The sequence below is a fragment of the Micromys minutus genome, assembly GCF_963924665.1.
Source record: "Micromys minutus genome assembly, chromosome: 4".
Lineage (NCBI taxonomy): Eukaryota > Metazoa > Chordata > Mammalia > Rodentia > Muridae > Micromys > Micromys minutus.
In genome coordinates, this window is record NC_137973.1 from 60,090,308 (window position 1) to 60,109,835 (window position 19,528).

Below are 19,528 nucleotides of genomic sequence, written 5' to 3' on the forward strand. Positions count from 1 at the left end.
TAGACCACCCACCTAACCAATTTTCAATTTGCTGGCATGTTTGCTTTATCATAAAACGCTACCATGCTGTAGGAGCCACAGTTTAAAACAGTGCGCTGTGTCGTGTTCTGGGTAGAAGCCCTTCAGTTCTCTGTGGCATTAACAGGATCAGTAAATTTAACTTAGTCTTCAACGTCCCACACAGATTTCCTTCTATACTCAAACTCAACTTGCCTCAGAATAAATAGCCACGTAGTATACACCTAAGCTTTTATACAGCTGAGTTTAAAACCCACAGATGATTTACTTCACAACAGCATAAAAACATACTAACAAACCAGTATTGAAGACGGCATCATGGAAACCCCTCGGTATGTCAGAGGCAGCGCATGCGCAGTTTCGGTCTCCGGCTAAGTCCTAGTTAGATTTACCTAGCTTTCAAGAGAATTCATTATTCATCAGAAATGGGTCGAGACATGCCCAGTTTTTTGGAATTCCAACACAAAAAGTGGCCCATGTGCAATTTCAACTCTTCCTTTCTCCATAAGACAAGAACGGAGCGGAGCGGTTTCAGTGCGCCCTGCTAATTACCTCTTTGCTATACAATAGCCCTTTTCTCAAGCCTGTGGCTTCTCACCCAGATGATAAAAAGCTGTTTCAGTTCAAGACTTTCACTTAATTGGTTTGCACCCTAGCAGGGAACTTCTGGCTCCCCTTGCACACCCACCCCTACATAGAGGGTAGCCACAATTCTCTGCCTCCCAGCAAAACATAGTTCTTCTGAGATTTATGCCTGGCTTTCATGTTCACCCACTGAATTAAATCCAAAGCTCTGCCCCTTTTAGATTCAGCTACCTTCCCCGAGGAAAGCACGGCTCTGGAAACTTGGGAAAGGAAACTTGTTTGCCCTTAGAAATGTCCAGTGAAATTAACAGTGAAGCATTCTTTTGTGCCATTTGGCAGCCCTCATGGCTAAGGACTCCAAGTCACAATAGCCCCAGCCACCCAACCTTGAAGAGCAAGACTGAAGCCCCCAACTCGCAATACCCTTGCACTTTAGAATGCTAGCTTTTTCTATACACGCCTGGCACACATCGAGCTCACAGCAGTCACCAAGTTCCGCACTGAGCAGTGACTGTCCTGTCTGAAATATACGGTGACATGGGTTTGAGATCTGAGGATGGATATTAGACATCATTTTCCCAACCACTTCATTTTTCCAGATACTTAAGGCCCAGAGGGTTCAAGTGTCTTTTCCATTTAGCAGCAGGGTGGGGTCCAGCTAAACAATCCTCTTCGTTATTTCCTAGTGTTCAAATAAAAAGCTGTTTTAAAAGGAGAGGATTGTGGGAGGGAAAAAAAAAAAAAACCTTGGGTGGCTTTAAATGGCAATTCTGGCTCAAAGTCGCTGTGCAGATGAGAACGTGTCTAAGAAAGGAATGAATCTCCACCAAATATGTTTTGTTCCCTGAGTGACACAGCACTGCAATCATCTGTTTTCCACACAGAGTGGAGCCACTTTTCTGATGTGCAAGGCCTATCAACAAAACTGATCAATCATCCTATTAGCAGATAGCACCCCTGTGCCGTTGACAGAGCAGTACTGATGACGTGTTTCCATCTACCAGACTGCCAACAGGCACCGTGCAGACCAAGACAAATTTAATAAGCAAGTGAAACTTCATTTTTTTTTTTTTTAAACTCATGGCTCCTGGGTAGTAAGGTCATCAAATCGGGAAATGAATCTCGGTCTACTGCCAAATCAGATAACGTGAGAAAGCCTTGGGAGGGACGCGGCCCTGGCTCAGACGGCCCCGACTTACTCCCGAAATGAACACTTTCTTAAAGACATTTTGAGCTGCAGAGTGTATTCTTCTGCCTTCCAGCGGCGGGAAGAGCTTAGGGGTCGTCAGCTCTGCAGAGTGCTGGCCTACACAGGCCAGGCCACCATGGCTCAGTGGACATAACTCTGCTCGGCCTACCGCAGCTGTGCCACAAAGCATCAAATAAGGACATTGGGACACGGCACTTCAGCATTCACAAATTGAAATGGATATGTGGCACGGAACTGTAGATCTTTAAGGGGCTGCAAACTAAGAAAAAAAGCTAACTGCTCCTTTTTCGCCTAGAGTGTTGCGTTGTCTGCCGTTGAGAAACTACGGAAATTTTGACATGCTGCCTGTCGTCTCCCCAGATGTTAGCATTCTCAGAGGCTGCCCACTGCTTACAACCGACCCTAACATGTTGCTCATGAAGTCAGTGGACTTCACAAGGTGTTAGCATCATCAGGGGTTACAGGTGTCTCTCATCTACTCCCAAGGGCAGTTAAACCACATTTTAAAATCCTATTTAGGGCTAGGAAACAGTGGCACACACCTTCAGTCTCAGCACCCAAGAGACTGAGGCAGGCAGATCTCTGTGAGTTCAAGCCCAGCCTGGTCTACAGATGGAGTTCCAGGACAGACAAGGATTCACAGATAAATTCTGTCTCAAAAAAAAAATTGCATTTATTTGTTTGTGTGTGTGTGTGTGTGTGTGTGTGTGTGTGTGTGTGTGTGTGATGTGTCTGTGTGTGTGTTGGGAGGGGGTATGCATATCAGGGTGCACATATAGAGATCAGCTTGTGGGAATTGGTCTTCCTTCCACTTCATGGGTTCCAGGGATTCAACTCCATTTGTCAGGCTGGGAAGCACTACCCTACCCTGCTCACTAAGTGTCCCTACCCACTAAGTCATCCTAATGGCCTTATACCACCTGTTAGTGTTCTATTTTCTTGTGTCTTGGTTCTTCTCACAGAGTGTAGTTAAGTCTAGAAGAACAAGCTGTGGTGTGTTTTGAACTCCTTACTGCTAAGTATCTGTCAATACAGCAGAACTTGGCCTGGGTCTTGCCTTCATTGTTCCACTGACCCTTATGGAAAAGGGCCGTGGCCTCTAGGTCATAGCCACAAGAAACTAAGCTACTATCCAAAAAAAATCTGACAGTCATTAAATGACCAAACAGCTCCTGGACATTCTAACATGGGCGAGGGGAAAGAGGGCTACCTTCCTGCAATGTGAAGGGGATATCAAGAAAAAAATGGACAAGGAAAGTTGAATAGTCTCTAGGTGACCTGTATCCTCAAAGGTGCTGCTCGGAGCTGTGCCAGCAAGTCCCTCTCTTCTGATGTCCCCTGTGTTTCAGTCAATGTGGTGAAGGTGGGCTGTGACCCTCATTATTCCCATGTGCCCATTGCTCGACATCTGTTCTTCCATTGAAGAGTTACCTCTATAGACTCCAGGGTCAGAGACCTGGATCTGTCACTCTTGGAACCCAGAAACTTTGGCATTCGTTTAACCATGCTGAATCTCTCATCTGTCATGTCCTCTCCCTCTTACACCATTGTTATGAATTACCTTACATAACCCACTCATGACAGCGCCTTACCTGCCATGACTATTGGAAAAACATTACTAGATCTTCAAAGGCATGGATCCCATTATGATAGATACAATAGTTCTGAGAGAAGAGCTCTACAAAACTCAGAGGCTAAGAGCACACATGTACAGAGAACCTAGGTTTAGTTCCCAGCACCCACATGGCGGCTGACAATCTTCTGTAACTCCAGTTCTTGGGGGTCTGACATATCTGTCTTCTTTCAAGAATACCTGTACTCATGTGTGCACACTCATACAAAAACATATACATAATACATTTAAATATATTTGATTATATATAAGTATATATACGCACACACACACACACACACACACACACAAAAGAGAAATGAGAGAAGAGGAAGAGAAGTATCTCTCAAATCCTCTGCAGCCTGTGGCCCATGCACTCTGAAAGTCTACATACTTAGTATAGGTTAGACTGCCAGAAGGCAACTTACCAGTGAAAAGCTACCTCAGCACATTTAAAATCAGTGAAGTCAATAGAGTAGAAATTGTTAATCCTTCAGGATAAGCAGACTGCTGGTGTTCAGAGAACAGTGGGCTATTTTAAGGTGACCCCAGGAGGCAAAGACACCTACAAGATTTTACACTGTCGGAGTCCACAGGTGCCTACCAAGAAATGTGGCTCCAGGTATTGGCCCTTTTACATATTTTTTCATAAAATAACACGATGGTGGTTTGAATATGCTTGGCCCCTGGGAAGTGGCACTATTAGGTGGTGTGGCCTTGTTGGAATAGGTTTGGCCTTACTGAAGAAGTGTGTTACTGTGAAGAACTATAAGGCCTCCTATGCTCAAGCTCTGCCCAGTGTTGAAGAGACCCTGCTTATGCCTGCCCGCAGAAGCTAGCGTCTGCCTGGCTGCCTTCGGATCAGCATGTAGAACTCTCGGCTCCTCCAGCACCATATGTGCCTGCACGCTGCGATGCTTTCCATCACGATAACAAACTGATCCTCTGCAACTATAAGCCAGCCCCAATCAAATGTCCTCTATAAAAGTTATCTTGGTCGTGGGCTCTCTTCACAGCAATGAAACCCTAACGAAAAGGATTTTGTAAGCTAGGTATGGTGACACACATCTGTACTGGCAGCACTGAGTAGGCTGAGGAATGAACATGAAAATTTTTAGGTCATCCTGAATAACAAAGTAAGTTCCAGACTAGTCTGGACCACATAGCAAGACCATATCTCAAAAAAAGAACCAAAGAAGAATAAAAAGGTGTGTGTCTGCAAGTAGTGCCAATTTATCTACAAGATTAGTGGTTCCCAACCTTCCAAATGCTACTATAGTTCTCTTTACTATAGTTCTTTTTTTTAAATCCCTTGACCTCCAACCATAAAATTCTGTTTGCCACTTCATAATAGCAACTTTGCTACTGTTGTGAACTGGAACGGGGATGCTTGATGTGCAGAATATCTGACCTGTGACCGCCACAAAGGGGTTGTAACCCGCAGGTTGAGAACCACTTATCTAGAGGCTTTACAATGACAAAACAAGATTCGGGAACTTGTGTGCGCACATCAAAAGCACCTCCTCTCACCCAGTGTCACAGTCAGTGTTTTAGCATCTACCACCTTAGCTCTATATCAATGGTCGTTAAGGCATGATTCATGAGGAAAAAGACAAATATGATATATTATTCTCCCATCTTTAAAGATCTATTTATTCTATTCATAAGAGTACATTGTAATGTTTTCAGACAGACCAGAAGAGGGCATCAGATCCCATTACAGATGGTTGAGAGCCACCATGTGGTTGCTGGGATTTGAACTCAGGACCTCTGGAAGAGCAGTCGGTGCCCTTAACCACTGAGCCATTTCTCCAGCCCTATCAATTTCCCATTTAATAACATTTCCATTTTAAAAGGATAGCGCTGAGGAAAAAAAATACCGAACTCTTGCCCAACATTATACATCAGAGTTCAAGTTCATGGCTCTTGCCCAGAGTTAACAGCCTGTCAATCAATGCACTTAAAGGACAAAGAAACTAAAGTGGAGCCGAAGATTTAGCCCATGGATGTAGCACTTGCCTCATGTGTGGGATGTTATGAGACTGAATTCCCATCTTTGAAAAAGGAAAGAAAGAAACTAAAAAAAAAAAAAAAAAAAAAAAGGTCTTAATACTCATTAGGAACTTAAGGTTTAGAAATAAACTAAGTGATTTTACTGGTCTAACTATGTGTCATTGCTAATCTCCTTAACCCCAAACAGAAAAACATAATAAATGACCAAAATTAAACTATACTACCATGTCTCTATTGCACCCTCTGTCTGCCATGTCAAGTCCTATACCTAGGACAGTAGTCATTCTATTCCGTGTCCCTACCCCACTGCTTCCATTGATGGATTGTCATCTCCAGGCCAAATCCACCAGCACATGCCCTTCGGGAATTTACTATAATCCTTCGTTCCAAACATCAATCTCTCTTTCGTAGCACCAACATCAATCCCTTGTCAGTTCTTGAACCGATATATTAATCACCTGTCAGTCACTGAACTTAAGATATTTTCCTTCTCCTTCCCCTACTCTCCTGTCCCTCCTCACGGATAAGGCTTGCCTTGAGGTCTCCTGCCTTAGCCTGCCATGTGCTGACATTACATGTTTATACTGCCAAGCATGGCTTTCAAGCCAGAACTCTGTATGCCTTCCAAGAACACTACCCCCCTTCATTCAGTCAACTACTCAATCACTGAATCCTGTGGACCTAACATCCTCCCATTCCCAAAACAGAGCCTCACCATTTCTTCCCTGGAGGATACAATCATCTCCTAGTTTGTGTTCCTGTCACCCTACACCATGTGTGCTGCTGCCAAGGTGCCTTCCATAACTCTCATCTCCCCATGCATCTTACCCTCTTCCACTTACCTACTCCCTTCTATGTACCAACATGCAAGAGTCTGTTTGAAAGGCAACTGCTCCTCTGTGGTGCTTTTATGACCCACCCAATTCCTCTGCAGAAGTATCTGTTGCTTCCTTTGAGACCCAGTTCATTACATATTTCTAATATAGCTACTACTACATCACTTGCTTGTCTCGAGGTTTGTTTTTTTTTTTTTTTTTTTTTGTTATTTTCTTTTTTGGTTTTTCAAGATAGGATTTCTCTGAGTAGCCCAGGCTGTCATGGAACTCACTTTGTAGACCAGGCTGGCCTCAAACCGAGATCTGCCTGCCTCTGCCTCCTGGGTGTTGGAACTGAAGGTGTGCACCATCACACCCAGCTAGATTTGCACATGTAGCCACCTCTTTAGCATCCAGCCTCTTGGGGATAAGACATCTGTCTAAAATCATTTCAGTATCTCATGCTGGTTAGTTTCTTGCCAAGTTGATACAAACCTAGACATACATGGGGCTAGGGAATCTCAGCTGAGAAAATAACTCCATAAAACTGCCCGGTAGGCAAGTCTGTGGGGCATTTTCTTGATTCATGTGAGAGGTCGTATCCCTAGGAAGGTGGTCCTGGGTTGGATACAAAATCAAGATGAACAAGCCAAGGAAGGAAAACCAATAAGCAGCATCCCTCCATCATTTCTGCTTCAGCTCCTGTCTCCAGAATACTGCCTTGAGTCCTGCCCTGACCTCTTACAGTGATAAACTTGATAAAGACATGTAAGCCATAAACCTCCCCAAGTTCCTTTCGGTGTGTTTATCACAGCAGTAGAAAAGAAAATAAGGCAAGATTGTTATTACTGCCATGCTGTTAGGATTATTAAATTTTATTTGTTGAATGAATGAAAGAATGCTACTTTATTTCAAATACTGTTGTACCATCTTGTAGCCATTGTTATCAATGGCAGCTTCCAGTCCAAAAGCTTGGAATCTTATGAGTTAAAAAATAGTCTCTGACAGGGACCTGGCGCATTCATCACCATGGAAACAGTCAAGCATTTCCTGGATTCACTGGTTTAGAAGCCCACCTCCACTTGGAAGCAAATGATGTCTCTCTCTCTCTCTCTCTCTCTCTCTCTCTCTCTCTCTCTCTCTCTCTCTCTCTTCTCCTCTCTCAACACTGACCCCTGTCTCATCATTCTATTAAAACTCTCCATGTGGAAAACAGGAAGAAATAAGGAAAGAAAGAAAGAAAAAGTCTCACTATATGTGGTAGCACACATCTTTAATCCCATCCAGAGGCAGAAGTAAGTGAATTTTTATGATATCACGACTAGCCTAGTCTAGTGAGATCTTGTCTCAAATAAAATTATTTAAAGGAAGGAAGGAACGGATGGAGGATAGAGAGGGAGGGGAAGAGAGGATGAGGGAGAGAGAGTGAGAAGATTCTAGATCCTTCTAGATATTTCTTTATTCTAAAATATCTAAACTATTAATAAAGATGGGACAGTCTATTGATTATCTGACTTGTAATGACTAATTTTTAAAGACTGAAGTTAAAGAACAGTCATGGGTAGGAAGCTAAGTACTTTCAAGTTGTTCCATTTTATAAGGTGGAAACCATTGTGTAGGCATGGGTAATAGAAAAGGCTTCTTATTTAAAAAGAAATTTGAAGAGAAGATTGTAGGGAGTTGTTAGTTTTGGTTTTAGAAAACTAAATTATTTCTAGAGTTTCTGAAGAGATTTTCTTTCTATACTTTATACACAATCATTCCAAATTTATATATATGGCAAATCAAGGTATTCCAAATAAATAACTTATTTCCTAAGATGCGGGTCCATCCACAAATGGTTTTAAATATCACAAATGTTTTGCTTTTAAAATCAATGAGCCCAGATGACAATCTGCCTGTTTTCCAAATTCCTGCCTAATTTCCCTCAATGCTTTTTTGATGAAGTCCATGTGTTATCTTGAGAATGAAGTCCATGTGTTATCTTGAGAGTATTTTCTTTTCTGTCAACATTCTACTCTAATTTTCTCTGCTGGGATTTAACAATGAAAAGGTTCTTATTATCCAAGGGAACTGCATTAGGATTTGTAAGTAGAATGCATGGAAACATCTCCTCATTTCTAGAAATCCCAAACTAGGAAATATGGGGACATTTTGTTTTTGTCTTTTCTAAAAACACTCATATCTTAGTCTAGGAGTTGAACTTGGAACTTATTAAATACATTGCTCTAATGATCTCTGATAACCAATTCCTATCCATCCAGTATGTATTGTTTACTTAGGCTGAATCAAACATGTTAGGGAGAGAAGACAGATATATAAAGCCTAAAATTCTTCCTGGACTTAACATATTAGTTGGAAATATTTTTGAACATGTACAATTTGGTAAAAAAACTAAGTTCTGTTCAGGTTTCTGTTATTGTTCTTGTTTTGTTTTTGAGACAGACTCTCTCTATGTCTCCCTGACTTTCCTGGAATTTGCCAGGCTGGCCTCAAACTCACAGAGATCTGTCTGCTTCTGCCTCCCAAGTGCTGACTGAGACCAAAGGCATTAGCTACTACATTCGGCTTAAAAAGATAAGATCTTAAATTTAGACTACGATTTTTCTTTTTAACGTAGTCACAGAAATGTGGACAGGAAGCTCATCCATCTCGGGGAGACATTACTATGGAATAGAAAATAGAACATGAAGGGCCACAGTTTGTTTTCCAGATAAAACAGCAATGACAACAACAACATACCTTGCGGCATGTGACACACACACACAATCACACCTCAATAATGTCATTCAAATGATGACATCACTCAGAGATGCTGATTTAATAATCAACACCAGAGTTGTAGGCAAATTCCCTTTAGTGAATTTAAAGAACTGAGAGCTGGCAATGGGCAGTGGTTCTCAACCTTCCCAACACTGCAACCCTTTAATTTAGTCCCTTATGTTGTGGTGACCATCAACCATAACATTATTTTTGCTGCTACTTCACAACTAGATGCTACTGTTATGCATCATAATGTAAATATCTGATATGCAGGATATCTGATATTCAACTCCCGAAGGAGGCGTGACCCATACATAAGTTGAGAACCATTGCACTAACGCTTTTCAGCCAAAGACAGAAAACTAGCGGAGACCCCAGGGGGGAAAAAAAAACAACCTCTTCATTAGTCAAGGTTCTCCAGAGAAACAGAGCCACAGGATACACAGATGGACAGACAACCTGTAGGAGGAGAAATGCATTATGGGAAATGATTCACAAGTTTATGACAGCTCAGCAGTCCCATGCTTATGACATCTGCAACACAGACAGAAAGAATGCTTTGCCAGAAGTTTGGATGTCCCTGAGTCTGTTCTAGTGGATGTGAAGAATTAACTGTCATGACCCTACTACATCAAGTTCGTGTAGGGAGTGGATTTAAAGGATAAAGGAAGAGGGTTCAACTGGAAGTAAACATGGGTCTCAGAGAATCCTGCACATTTGTAGTTGACAACAGAGAGCTTCTATTCTGAGCAGACCAGTGGGTGAACGTACACATAAAGCGTAAACCAGACACAGCACATCACCCAGTCTAGAGGTAGCATATTACCTGGTATGAAAAGGCAATAGATATCAAATAAGAAAAGGCAGAAATCCAGCCACATTAGCTGAGAGAGAGAGAGAGAGAGAGAGAGAGAGAGAGAGAGAGAGAGCAAGAGCAAGCAAGAGAGAGAGAGAGAGAGAGAGAGAGAGAGAGAGAGAGAGAGAAACAGAGAGAAACAGAGAGACAGAGAAGGGGACTTTTGAGAATTAGTTGGGTTTAGGCAGTTACAAGGAAGAAGTAAGACAAAAGGCACAATCTTGGGATCCTGAACTTGGATAAGACGCAACTGTTGATGTCATGAAAAAGAATAAAGAAGTAACTTGGAGGATTTTGTTGGGGACAGGGAACGGGTGCCGAGCATGGCTTTGTCACACAGATACACACTCTGTGCTCGGTGCCACAAAGGTCCTCTATAAACACAGCAGATTGTGTTGTTGACTCTGAGAGCTTGAATGCATCAATTTGTCTTACATGTCATGTTTTTGGGACAGTGCCCCGCTTTAGCTTTGGCATCCATGCAGATGCTCCTGTAAACCCCTTCCACGGTTCAGTGAGCACCGACTATGAGACACATTCTACCCCACTGATGCCAGCACAAAGCACCTCGGGAAAAATGCCGCTGTGCAGAATGTTTCACAGCCCAGCAGTTGCAATCTCATGCTCAGAATCAGGAGACTGCTCCTTTTACTACATACACCACCACCAAATGCCCATTCCACTCTTTATACGGAGGGCGAGGCAGAGCCAAGGAAGGTGGTTGGCCTTTATTGTTTCAAGTTTAAATCTATCTCATTTTAATTCCATTTGATATATCAGACCTTAGGAGAATTTTGTTGTGTTTCTTTTTTTCTTTTTGCCAGACACTAAAAACCCAAGGTGAGTTGAATCAAAAAGTCTTCCTTCACTGGAAGCCTGTGAGGTGAGACAGTCACCTTATATACATGAATAGAGCATTAAAATTGGTAGCTCGGGTCTTAGCTTTGTAGTAGAGCACTTACAGAGAACTACCAGAAACAAACAAAGAAAATTAAATACTAGAATTATTTTTATACAAAGTTCTAAAATCCCAGCCTGGGGTGGGGGGTCCTGAGGGGCTTTCTGAAGTACTCCAAAAATAAAAAAGTTACAAGACCAGGCATAGTGATGAGTAATCTCAGCACTTAGGAGGCAGAGGCAGATGGATCTTTATGAGTTCAAAGCCAGCCTGCTCTATATAGTAAGTTCTAGGTTAGCTAGAGCTACACAGAGAGGCCCTGGTTCAAAAAACAAAACAAAACAAAAGAATGTTACAGACAAGAGTGACCTTTAAGAACAGGGAAAGATGCCACTCTGAGGCTCAGCCCTGACCAGGGTACTTAATGCAGATCCTCTTACAAAATCTAAAACTCTTTTGTTTTTAGACCAGGTTTCATTATGTACCCCAGGCTGGCCTTGAACTTGCAATCAACCCTTTGGCTTTAACCTTCCTCACATTTACTATTTATGGATTTCTTTGTTCACTTACTTGGTGTACATTTATGTGGCCAAGTGTGGCAGCTCACGCCATGACATGTCAAAGGACAGTTTGCAGGAGTTGGCTCTCTCCTTCTGGCATGTGGAGTCTGGAGACTGAACTAGAATGATCACACTTGACAGTCAGCACCTTTAGATTCTGAGCCGTCTCGCTGGGCCTGACTTGCTGTTTTGATGAGGAAACTAAACCTCGGGTGAGCTCCTAATTCCGATCTTCCAAGCTCCAGACCCCATGTCCTTTTATCCGTGTAATCATAAGCCCGGTGGAAAGGCGACAGCCCCCAGCTGCAGCTGAGGGAACAGAAACAGACACCAGACCCATGCCTGGCTAGAGCAAGCAGGGAATTCTGGTTGATTCTGCTTGAAATGGTTAGCAAAGGCCAGGTTGGAATGGCTACGTAAGCACAGCAAGACTTAAAATCCCGGAGGCCGGCGATACCAAAACCATGCTGGGAGAACATTGACCACCCAAGCAAAGCTGCATTAATTTAACTTTTCTAGACTGCAAGGGTGTGGGTAGGATTTATTTTAATAATAAAAATGTCCCACTTTCAAAAATAATATCTAGAGAATATCTACAGTTACACAGGAGTGGTTGTTATAGATTCGTAAGAATGAAAAATGAAGGCCAGGGCTCTAACTCAGGGGCAGAGCATTTGCCTACGAAGAGAGAAAGACTTGAACAGAGGACTGGATACCTCAGGCATCACACAGGTACCTTAGGAAGATGCACATGGCCACTGTGTAAAAGGCAAGCTATGGAAGGAGACAGCTGGGCTGCAGATCAGATAAGTGGCCCCGGAAATGGCACAAGGCAGTTTTTTAGAGCTAAGAGACATAGACAGTGGTACCACAACAGAGCCAAGAGCTCAAATAAACAGTAACGGGCTGTGAGGCCTGCCAGGGGAACAATCATCTACCATATTCTGGGGCCTGGGAAAACAAATAAATAAAAGCAAGGGCCAGCCAGAAGGTTCTGTGGGTAAAGGCACTCAAGAGGCAAGAGGGGCAATTTGAGTTGAGTTCTCAGGATCCATGTAAAGGACAAAGGAGAGACCGAACTCCACAAAGCTGTCCTGTGACTTCTACACATTCATCCTGAAGGAAGAGCGAATGGGTGATGATCAGCTCCTGTTCATTTTGTCCTGACACTGGATGGGGGCGGTGTCTGCAGGATCCAGGGAACAGGGCATCACAAAGCAGTCAGATGCATGGGTGTAGAGCATCAGAGAGTCACTCACTCTGTCCATGTCCTTCTTCCCGCTAGTAGTGCGGGATTCTGCACATTGTCATTTCTTCCCAGTCACTCTGGAGACTGTCTTTGTTCACATCCTTGTCCCTTCGGTATGAACAGAATCCCTCTCCACAACTTCTTTACTACTCCTTGGGTGGGAGACCTTAGCTTTTCACTTCCTAGGACATGTCTTAAGGCACAGGCACGGTGCTAGAGACAAGAACACCTCCAGGTCTGTAGCTCAGTTGTAGAGCACTTACTGAGCATATGTGAGATTCTAGGTTCAACCCCTAATACCACACACACACACACACACACACACACACACACTGTTTAGTAATTTTTACAACCGGCCATGGTAGTACGTGACTATAATACTCAAGATGCAAGCAGAAGGGCTGAGTTCAAGGCCACACTTAGCTAGTGAGTGTGAAATGAGCTTGGGTTATGTGAGACTCTGCATCAAAAATAAAATGTCAATACCTTAGAGCCAGACTCGGAGGCACATGCCTGTAATCCTAGCATTCAACGTGCAGAAGCAGAAGGAGCAGGAGTCTGAGCTATATATCAAAAACCTGCATTTAAAAAACAAACAAACAAAGGACAACACCTTGAGGAAATAGAAGAGGAGGAGAGAGGTTCCTTTGATGACCTCATGATACAAATGACCTACTTATCTGGTTGTTCAGCTGAACCTGAGTCTGGCCAACACCCAGGTCATCAGTCTATAACACAAACATAAGGATAATAATAAAGAAGGAAAATTTAGGGGAAGACTGGTAGTGTAGACAACGTGCACACAGTCCTGAAGGTTCCATCCATAGTGTGGTGAGAAGCAGAGAATGAGGAATAGTTATGGGCTCGGTGACTTGCTCCAGAACAATGTTGACATACTAATAAGGCAGAAACGCCATGAACTGAGAGTTAGACATGTATAGAGTCTGTCTATATTATTCTAGCACTTCGGAGGCTGAGGCTAGTGTGGGCTACATAACAAATATCTCAGTCAGGGTATTATTGCTACAATGAAGCACCATGACCAAAAAGCAAGTTGAGAGGAAGGGTTTATTGGACTTACACTGCCACATCACAATCCATCACTGGAGGAAGTCAGGACAGAAACTCAAGCAGGGCAGGAACCTGGAGGCAGGAGCTGATGCAGAGGCCATGGAGGGATGTTACTTACTGGCTTGCTTCCCCTGGCTTGCTCAGCCTGCCTTCTTATAGAACCCAGGACCAACAGCCCGGGGATGGCACCACCCAACACTGAACACTTGTTGAAAAAGTGCCTCGCTGCTGGATCTCATGGAGGCATTTCCTCAACTGAGGCTCCTTTCTCAGTGATGACTCTAGCTTGTATCAAGTTGACACACAAAACCAGCCAGTACAGCAAGATTCTGGTCCAAAAAGTTTCTCTGCTTTTAACTCTGAAGGAAATTGCCAAATTATAGGTGGGGAATCCTGCCATTTCAAGAAGTAACGAAGAAATAGCTGGAGAAGAAATAGGTTCAATGCATCCTACGTCTTAAATGTGAAGGGAAGCCAAAAACGGTCCAGAGGAAATATAAACCAATTCAAGGGACTGTTTTCTACCTGGGTCTGGCTGGAAACCCCTTTATCCATAACACCAGAGGAAAGAAGCGCAAAGTGTTTGCTCTTGTTTTTGTTTTTGTGGAGTTAGCCCTGCTGGAGAATCTCACCTAGGGACATTCATAACTAGGTAAGCCCTCTACCTCACCTATATTCATAGCCCTCACCTGCAGCCTTGATTCCAAGCCCAAAACTTCCAACAATAAGACAGCAACCGCCCCCCCCCCAAATTCCCAACACTCAAAAGTGATTTTTACGAATCCACGTGTTTATAAACTCTCCCAAGTAAACTTTTGACAGACATTCCCACGCTGGCATTAGTGATAACTCTCGTACACACTGGCAACATAAAATTCAAGAAGACCCAGACGAGAGGGAGAGGTGATTAGTTTCCCCAATGACAGACAGACTCCATCGATCACACCCCTGAGTTGGAGCGCTCATATCCACCTTGCTTAGCCCCGAGGGAGGGCTCCAGGTGCAGACCTTTCTCTAATTGGTTTCTATCCCCACACCTTCCTCCTAAGTCATCATTTTCCTGGGATAATTGGTACCTATAAATTCTTGCTAGAGTCAGTTTCCTTTCATTGGAAAGGTGCTTAGATTGCAAACCTAAGGAGCAACTATATTCTATGTTTAACTAACTTCATTCCTGCCACTTAATACCTAGTGTTATCTGCCACATCCTGTGGTGATGTTTATAGGAAACAGGCAGAAATGCACCCAAGTAAATAATGTTGGTACTTTTGAGTCCCACTTTCAGAAAAAAAATAATTACCATAGATCATTATTTACTTATTCTAATTTGGCAACGTATGTTGCATTACTAATCTATTACTGGAAATGCATTTCTCCATTTCTGTTAAGTAAACATTTTGCCAGAATGTTTGGTAGCTCTTTTGTTATTTTTTTAGCATGATGGGATTTGGTGAGTCACCCTACTTCTTTCTTCACTCATTTTATGTATATGAGTCCATTGTTGCTATCTTCAAACACACCAGAAGAGGGCATTGGATCCCCTAAGCCATCTCTTCAGCCCCCTACAGCAGCACTTTTTATTTGGGTAGATCATGATCCTGGGAACAGGAGCTGGCAGAAGGCCCTCCTAAAGTGCATGGTTGTGTTTGGTATAAAGAAGAGTTAACTATATCTGTCCTTATATTACATAGTAAATTCCTTCTGCTACCCTATATGATGAATTCGGGTTCCCGGTTCTAGAAGCAGCAATTTCATATAATCAAGTGGAATCATAATTTTATGCCTATTGGAAAACCAACCTCTTGGTCTGGGTATAGTAGCACAAGCCTTTTATCTCAGCGTTCAGGAGGCAGAACTTGTGGACCTCTACGAGTTAGAGGGCAGCCTCATCTACATAACAAGTTTCAGGCTAGCCAAGGCTATATAGCGAGCCTTTCTTTCAAAAAGAAACAAAAAAAAAAAAGAATGTAAGAAAGAAAATCAATTTCTTTCTTCATTGGTTCTCACCAACCTTAGTACCTACTCAGTGTACTTCCTGGCAAATGCACTGAACTTTCTGGCATATGTGCTTTATAATTTAGCTCATAATTCAGTTCATATGAATCCATTTAACCTTTGCCCTACTTGTCTTACTTATTTTTAACTTGCTTTTCGCCTTTCTCTGAAAATATCATTTTTTTTTTCCAAAAATTCAGGCAGGTTAGAGTATAAGTAGACCTGTGGACTGAGGGCCAGCTGAAAACTTCTGATATTGAGTCTCTCTAAGTCATTTTCTGACAAAGGCTGGTTCAGCTCTAAGGGCCAGGCACTGACACTTGAGAATTTGACTTGAAACAGATTCACATCTTGTGATAAAATGCGATTTGCCATGTAATGAACAAAAGAAACACAATAAAAATCTTACAGGCCCGGCCAACCTGTGCGAAAGGCTAACGCGTGGAGGAGGAGCCCTGCACCCGTATCAGGTCTGCTGTGAGTCCGAAGCTAGTGAGCTCTGTTCTGATCACTTCAGATGATCCCTGTCCCCAAAGGGAAAAAAAGATCATGGAGACATTTAGATGCAGCTCAGCCCCATGGTTCCAAGACAGTTTTCTCATCAGATTGTTGCTGAGATGGTAGACTATTTATCATAATACATTTTTCTATCTATCACCAAAAACATTTAAGATGCCATCTTACTTTTCAGAACAATTTTGTTTATGATTATACTCACCAAACTCTTGTATATGTATTATTCTTAATATTTTTAAAATATATGCTTTTCTTAGGGCTGGAGAGATGGCTCAGCAGTTAAGAGCACTAGCTGCTCTTGCAGAGGACCGCACACATGGCTGCTAACAACCATTCATAACCCCAGTTCTGGGAGATGCAGCACTCTCTCCTCTGGACTCATCAGGTACCAATATACATGCAGTATATCTCACCTAAGAGATGCTCAGAATCATTCTAATATGTCTTTTTGACTTACTGTTTCAGAGCAATGTATTTAAGTTTTGTAATGAAAAAAAAAACCTTATCAAAGGCAACATGTTTTGAGCATATGGCATTACCTTTGGCATAATCTTCAATGCATTTATTTACTTATTATAATTTTTAAATGTGTGTGTGTGTGTGTGTGTGTGCAAGTACATGGATGTAAAAGCAGAGGCAAGAGGAGTCAGAGTTAGAGCTAGAGACATAGTTGTAGTGTCTGCCTGACATGTGCAAGACCCAAAGTTCCAACTACAGATACACACACACACACACACACACACACACACACACACACACACACATACACACACACCACATGCAAGAGGGGAAGGAGGGAGAGGGAGGGTAAGAGAGGGAGGGGTAGGGAGAGGGAGAGAGAGAAAGAGAGAGAGAGAGAGAGAGAGAGAGAGAGAGAGAGAGAGAGAGAGAGAGAGAGAGATCTTAATAGTTAAAGGTAACAATTGATTTAAAAAACCTTTCTGAGGGAAAAATGCAGAACTGTTTGCCTCTGTTCCCTCCTGAGTTTATGCCTGCTGCTGCCACCACTACCACCCTCTTCTGACATCGATCCACCTTCTTCTGCTTTACGATGTCAACTGAATAGCAGTGATTTCTCTCAAGGGAGCTTCTGGCCTACAATACAGCATCGAAACCAGTACTGAGCATCCAGTGCTGAGCAGTCTCCCAGTTCTCTGCTTCTCCAGAATGCAGACAGCCATTGTTTAACTACCCCTGCAACTGTTGTTTAAGCCATCCAAAGAGTACCCTTTGAAATGACATATAAATTCTATCTAATCTGTTCCCCTGTCGAATCCTACCTAATATAAATAGCACTCACAGAACTCACCCACATCTCAGGACTGAGATCTGCCTAGAGCCAAGTGTCTGCCATCTGGGATCACATGTGAAAAGATTACACAGAGCCCGAAAGAGAACTCGAGTCAGATAGCTACATGGGGCATTAGATTCTGCTCTAATCCATCTCTCTTTTTGTGTCTTTGCACATCTGCTGTTACTGACTCACACTTACTAACTACACCATATCAATATCTTCAGACACCTAATGTGAAACCAAATGTTTTAAAAATCATTGAAAAATTGTTTAGCTCTGTAACTATGCACTGGCTTCTTTGTATCGGATGCTAGTTTAAAGATGCAGGGTCTTATCTCTAAAAATGATGTATCCCGTCTTCATGTCAGTCCACAAAGGACCAGATCTGCAACAGTGAGGCTTCGAATGTGTGTCTAGATTATAAGGGCAATCTTGGGGGGCTTCCAGACATGTTCTTCATGCACCCGTGGAGGAGAGAGAACACCATATTGACCAAAAATTCAAAAGAAATCTGTAGCCAATGTACCATCATGAAAGGCATGAGCTTTATACCCCACTAAACTTCTGCTCCTGCTACTTTAAATGTTGTTTTTCTGATAGGCGTCTGAATACAGAAATGGTGTGATGACTTTATACAGCACCACGCAACCTGGCTGGAATCTAGCTCTGCTCACTGACCTTGAGCAAATTCTTTGACTTCCCTGTTACCTAATCCTTAAATGAGAATGATGCAGAACCATCACTGCTCTGCTCAGCATGACCACACATCGTGTACGTGTTCATTAGCCCCTGTTTGAACTGGGCATTTTTTCCTTCCTAAATGAATTCTAACAATATTCTGTTTCGCCTGTATTTCCCCCCTTTGAACATCCAAGAATTGTGTTTGTTATAAAGTTTCTAGAGACAGAGACACAAACATGGGAGCCTCTAAGAAGTAATATCATGTGAGAGCTTGTTTGGGATGAGATGTTGTTGAGAGATGCCCAACCCCCATCTGCCCGCACCCCAAGAGCTCTCTGTGAGACAGCGGTTCTCAAACTGTGGGTTGCCTAGGACCATCCCGCATATGTGATATTTACATTATCAGAGTCATATCATAGCAAAATTGCAGTTACAAAGTAGCAAGGAAGATAATTTTAAGTTTAGGGGGGTTCACTACAACATGAGTAACTGTATTAAAGGGTCGCAGCATCAGGATAATTGACAGCCACTGCTGTTAAGGATGGTCCTGTGCTTGTGATGTTCGTCCATCACACTTTAATACCTACTTCACTTTGCCATGTTGTTGGCCATGTACAGAAATCATGGCATGAACTTGGAAATCCCAAAGCCCAACTCAGATCTCAGTGCTAATAGGACTTGTGGAGAATCCCTGCAGCTGGTTTAGAAATGGCACCCCAGGAACCCTGCCCATCCCGGTAGATATTCAACCTAATGCTAGCTGACAGAGGATGGGCAAAGACCAGGACCACGTACCTACAACAGCAAAGCATAGCAGTTGCTCAGTAAGAGAGGGAGCATTGGTCTTCCGCAGGAATGAGCCCCCAAAATGTTTGTCCAGTACCAAGGGGTCAGCATTAAAAACATATGCATAAGTACCACTGAACAGATTCGGTACATTAAGTTTATACTTCTATTCATTTGTAAAGCCAAGAATGTGGGAGGGAATGGGGGAAGGCAAGGGAATGATGGGAGAGAGGAGAGAGGGGAATGATGTTATTAGTTGTATCTTAATTAAAAATAAATCAATTATTGTAGAGTGAAGAAAAAACATTTGTTCTTCACAGGTGGTAACAGCAATCCATTGTTTCTCATATAAAGGAGTATATCCTTGGCAGAAACAGTCAGAAACACAGCCTTTGTCATTGTTGGAAGGTTTTTTAAATATGGTCCTACACTAATGGCTCAGGCAGGCCTTGAATTTACAGCATCTTCCTGCCTCAGCCTCCAACGTGTTGTGATGATTTTTATCCATACTCAGTCTGGGAACGGATAAAGAAGGGACTGGAGAGATGACCCAGGTGTTAAGAACACGCTCATACCGAGGTCTAAGTTTTGTTCTCAGCGCCCACC

General features: G+C 42.7%; 1 protein-coding gene across 7 annotated transcripts in view; it reads right to left on the bottom strand.

The window, feature by feature from the left end:
* The window catches only part of ANK2 (ankyrin 2), a 539,079-nt gene that overhangs the window by 420,857 nt on the left and 98,694 nt on the right, over window positions 1–19,528 (bottom strand). The window lies entirely within an intron of this gene.